Genomic DNA, 6,000 nt, shown 5'->3' with positions numbered 1-6,000 from the left:
TTCTTCATGAGTTCTTTACCAATACTGAGGACCTTTTTGCAAAGTGAGGACATTTTGGCCAGTCCTCGCTTCTTCAACCCTCATTCTGAAGTTTAAGAACTTAAAAAGAACTGGGTTAGTATATGAACATTTTAGCAAAATTAAGGTTCGCAATTCGTTTTGGATGGTTAAGTAAAGGATGAGAGGCTGGGGAAAGTCATTACGTCATTGACAGTCCTCACTCAGATAGGAAGATTAACGTGTATGTGGGTGTGTTTATATGTGTTCTAGTTGAAGCACCTTTCTATATCTGATGCAAACTTAGTGTGCAATAAAGGAGAAGCCTTCCAAGAACACCACGGGATCTGCCTAGAAAATTGGCCTCTTAAATGTCATTTAAAAATCCAGAAATCCAGACATGTGTGAGGGTGAGGTGGAAGACATTCATGTATTCCTGAATTTTTGCTAAAAGGTGATGTTGTCGTCGAGCACACATATGGTTTCATGACAGGGCATCTCAGCTGCTGTGTTTACATTGTGGATGTTTATAGCAAGGTACAGAGAAGGTCAGGAGTTCAAAAGGAAGCTTCTTAGAGTTCCTAAAGAGGATGTGTAGTTAACGGAAGAAGCATGCGAGGGCCACTATGAGGACAGAAAGTGATGAGGTATGTGGCAGGACTTAGGGAAGGTTTCAAGTGGATCCTAAGATCATGCGGGGGATGACGTGGTGAGAGGAGAAGCTGTGGAAGTACGAGCTGGTAAGGAGAGGAATGAAGCTCCATAGATGCAGAACAATAAATGTGTGTACATGAGAAAGACAGGAGGACTGATGAATGTCAGGGAGCAGAAGAAGTAAAAACAAATGAGTTGAGGTTTTAGAGACCAGTCATAGAGAGTGATGGACAGATTAAAATAGGTGAATAGGAAAGTACAGGTTGGACCAGGTGAGGATGGCTGTCTGCGGTGATCCGTGATTAAGAGTAGCAGCAGGTGATCTGCGATTAAGCGACCTGCCTACAGGTTAGAGACAGTAGCTCTGATACAGACAGGAAGCAGAGTCAGAAGTGGCAGAGTTAAAGATGACCAGCTTTTCATTGGGAGCGACTAGGAAGAACAAGAATAGAATCCTTTGGTCTCGTCCTGGTGTGTCCATAATGAAAGTTGAGTTCAATTACATCCCAGAACAGCAACAGCGTTAACCTAAAGCAAGTTATATCTCTCTGACAGTGCTGAAATGACATTGTACAAAAACATTTAATAAAAAATAGAATAATGCCAAAAAATGCTATTTCTACATACATGTAGGACCAGCAGTGGATGAGGAAGGGTCCAGCGGCATGTGGAGGAGATGCAGCAGTACATTTGCTATGTAAACTAGGTAGATACTGCATTTAGGCAAAGACAACTTAAATAAAGTAAAAAAAAAAGATCTTAACTCACTAGGAAGGCCACTGTTGTGTCGAACCTTTCTTCTGCAAAAGACTCTTCCTATTAAAGTTCTGGTAGAAATTGCAGAATGGACTATTTGTGTCACTCACGACGGGGAAGTCAGAAAGTCGGTAAACAAAGGCAGGGATTAGCTTCTCCTCCTCCTGAACATGTCACTCTGAGATCTGGTCTGTGATTGGTCATCGCACCGAAAATGGCCACAAGTAGTTAAAAAAATGGAAAAAACGACTGTCGCTGTAGCCAAGTTATGTCAACTTCAGTTGCCAGAAACGTATACAGCTCAAATTGCAAAGTGTCGCCCTCTTCAGTTGCGTCACAGCCATGTTGGTAGCTGTTAGTCGCGTCAATCGCCCCAACTCCATTGTCCTTCTAAATAAATCAGTCATGTTGATCGTGGAAGTAGCCCGCAGAGTGAATATTCCTTGAATGTACCTTCCTATAGCCGGTTAGTGGTTTGCGGAAGACCACTAACCGGCCACATAAAACCTAGACCACTTGTTACCACACGTGCTCAGGACTGTCACATACAGATGTTGCACCAGTGTGACTGTCTGCAACCTCCTGATGGAGTTGTTGGTTTGCACAACAGGCCAATTTCTGCATTTAGAAGCTGACCAGATAAGGATTCGTGTGACAATTGGAGTTGACCCCTGCTGCTACATTACACGGCATATCGTTTGCATTTTTTCTTTGTTGAGAGTCAGATTTAATTACTTTTTGTTGCTGTTAATTTTTATTTTGATGCCAGAATTTATAAGATCCTTGGAGAACTGCACATGTTGCGTTTGTAATTCTGTTCAGTAGAGACAAACTCAACATCTTTATACCATTAAACAAAATCAAACTTCCATTTCAATATCTTTGTGTCAGTGTGAAAGAAACAACTGTCAGTCTGACAGTTGAAGCAATGCAAAAAAAGTTCAATGTTTGCCTGCCTCGAGGTTCTGCTGTGCTCCATTGAAAATACTTTTTCGAATCATAAATTAGGCATGATTAAAATCATGCCTAATGTGACACACAGTAGAATGCAGGATTAAACAAAACAAAACAGGTGAAAGAAATCCACACACAGCTTTGTGTATGGTAAGCGCAGTAAAAGAGATTCAAAGATGAAGAAACATGTCCTGATCTTTCTTTTTTTGAACAAACATTGCTTTGTTCAACAATCGATTTGTTTCACAGAATCCATTTATTTCTAAATCAATAACAACTGTTCTGACTATTACTCTTAAGTGTCCTGTAATATCATCGTCTGTGTTTATCCCTCAGGGCTGTGGCAACAATACCAATATTGCTTCACCACTCAGGCAGTGACTCAGTCTCCAATAATTAAGAGGATTTTTTGGTGGTTGTTTTTTTTTTCTCCCGTGAATGTAGCAGTGTGATGATTTCTTACAGTGTGCAAGATCATGTCGAATCATTTGTGAAATCTGGGAGCTAGAGGCAGCAGATATGAGTTATAAGTTTAAGTGCAAAATGTTTAGAAATGGAGACCTGTTTTTTTTGCATCAGCCCAAAGGGGTAAACAGCGCAGATCAGCTTCTCTTCCATACTAACACTAAGGTTTCCGAGGTCCACTGGCCTTTCTGTGCTATCTTCTCTGATGCACAGTGGTACAACGCATTACTAATACCGTTGAGGATGGCTTGCCTTTCTTGGGTTGATTCTGAATCTGAATCTGAAAGTTCCAGAGAGTTCCCCATGTTTGTTAAAAATTAAAGTGTTGAACAAAATTTTTCTTACAGTTGGGTATTTTTCTTAAATAATTAAGATTATATGCAGGTACTACTTGGTACTAAACTTTAAATATCCTGAAAAAGTGCAGGCATTGCAGTAACTCAAATGTAAATGTGTAATGTACGTATCACAAAGATAAATAGTACGTGAATCAGTATATTTCACGATTTCATTTGTTTTGATCTTGCTGATTAGGATTTAAGACCATCTTCATGGGAATGTGGACTTAATCTTCTTGCAGGACTTGCACCTGCCCACAGTACCAAAATACTAAATCCTGTTTCAACCACCATGGGATTACTGTGCTTGATTGGGCAGCAAACTCACCTGACATGGACCCCGTAGAAAATATGTGTGGTATTGACAAGAGAAAGATGACTGGGAAGAGACCAAACTGTCATGATTCTGCTTTTATTTTGGTCACGTGAGTCCTGTTTTGCTTTCTCCCTCCTGTCTTCCTGTTCCTGTGGCATACAGGAAACAGTATGATCTGGCCAGAAACATGGACCCAGCAGTGTTGAAAGATCTGCAAGACGCCCTAGCCACTCAGGCCACCAGGGTTAGGACACTAGAGGAAGTAACCCAAACTATATTGAAGGAGTTGCGATCGCTGTCTGAGGCAGTTAAACTCCCGTCCTGTTTCACCCAGTGTTCCGCCTGCTTCCCCCGCAGTTTCTGAAGCAGCGGCGCGAACCTCGTCTTTTCTTTTCAGTGAGCCTGTCATTCCTTCTCCAGAATTTTTGGGGGTGGGGTGTTTGCTTCATTTGCTCCAACTGGTAATCTGCGTTCGTTCCTCTCTACCCACGTACATTTATCCGACGTTTTGAATTATCTTCTGTTCAGTTACTTCTAAACCCTGGTGTTCTGAGTTTTTGTAGTTTGACTTCCTTTGTTTTCCCTGCTCCGTGTGGCTTCTTGGTTTTCTCTGTTTTCTGTTACTCCCTACTCGTGCGTTCGTTTTGACGACCTCGATAGTTTACTTTGTTTTCTTGCTCATTCTGTGTTTACAGACTCTTCTTGCATGTTTTCTCTCGGTTCGGTGACGCTTTTCGTTTGGACTCATTCCGTTGTGGACTCTTCCCAGTTTTGGTGACGCTCTGGATTTCTTTTCTGTTTTCTTCTCCCGGTTCGATGACACGGTTCGATGATTATATATTTTTGTACCTTGTGATTAAATTATTGTATTGACTCGCTCCTGCCTCCTGTGACTCTTTCACCACCTGTGACTCTGCACTTGGGAACCGCCCTGCGTCTTGAACCATAACACAAACAAAGAAGAGCTTGTATTTAAAATCATTTTAATTGATTTAAAGTCATATTCTAATTTTCAGAGGTTTTTTTTTAAATTTAAGGTTTTCTCAAGCTACAAGTCAAAATTTGCAAATTCAAAACATATCCATGCTTCAGCCATATCGATACACATTATTTCCCTATATAATATGCACATTTCACCTCTAAAGTTCAGTTATAGAAATGCATACACTTTTTCATGCTATTTTAATTTACTGAGTAGCAATTGTGCCACTTGAGCTCCATCAGGTTGGATGGGTGTAGTGTGGTCAGTGTACAGTCATTTTCAGATCTCACTTGCATTCAGGCCTGGACTCTGGCTGGGTCCCTCAAGGACAGTCACTGACTTGTACAGAAGCCATGCCTTTGATTTCTTGGATGTGCTGTTGCGATTTTTGCCAGTTTCAAAACACAGAAAAGGCCACGAGTCAGAGACAAAAATTTAGTTTTAAAGATGCTCATTTTATGGCAAGTTGGGAACAGGATTCACCGACCAAGAACAAACTGAGGACATATACACTTATAAAAGGCAACAGCACTTGTCACAACAGGCTTTTATTTATATATATATATATATATATATATATATATATATATATATATATATATATACACTACCGGTCAAAAGTTTTAGAACACCCCAATTTTTCCAGTTATTTATTGCAATTATAGTCACTCAAGTCCAATCAGTAGCTTGAAATGATATAACGGTAAGTGGTGAATTACCAGAGGTTATCCAAAACTGAAAAACAGTACATTTCAGAACAAAAACACAAAATGGGTTAACAATTGACAGCTGTCCTGCAGTGTCATGCAGTCCCCTTTGGTATGCGTCTAGTTGGTCAGGGGTCCATCTTACAGCAAGATAATGACCCAAAACATCAGTCCATGCTATGCCAGAACTATCTTGCAAAAAAAGAACAAGCTGGTAAACTTGAAAATATGGAGTGGCCAGCATTGTCCCATTGAGCTGGTTTGGGATATATATATATATATATATATATATATATATATATATATATATATATATATATATATATATATCACCAGTGTGCCGTTCATTTAAAAGGCAACAGTACTGTCACCACCTTTTAAAAAAACACATATATATATCTATATATATATATAGATATATATATGAACGGCACACTGGTGATCTTAATTTGTAAAGGCATCCTTTTGTGACATTCAAATGACCTGTAAAGTGGCCTTATCCATATCAGTCGTTTCTGGAAGCATTCCTATCTAATGGTTAGATCTGCTTCATCTCTTTTGGGAACATGAAGTCTTCCCTTGAGACAAGATGCTCGTATTTGGAGGCGTAATAGGCATTTAGGATGAAACCCGTCAATATTGCACCATGAGGTCAGATAATCTGATGGGCAAGTAGACTATCAACTGAAGTTATCCCCAGAGGCCGACACGTCTATTGATTTTTTTCATTTTATTTATAGGTACTTTGGCTTCTGGTGACCGTATGAGAAAAGCGCAGGTGGCCCATCATCGTGCTCCTCGTCTCCTCAGCCATTACGTCATGTTCTGTTA

This window comes from Synchiropus splendidus, chromosome 11, assembly GCF_027744825.2.
Source record: "Synchiropus splendidus isolate RoL2022-P1 chromosome 11, RoL_Sspl_1.0, whole genome shotgun sequence".
Lineage (NCBI taxonomy): Eukaryota > Metazoa > Chordata > Actinopteri > Syngnathiformes > Callionymidae > Synchiropus > Synchiropus splendidus.
The sequence above is the reverse complement of the archived record's forward strand: the minus strand, read 5'-3'. Positions refer to the sequence as shown.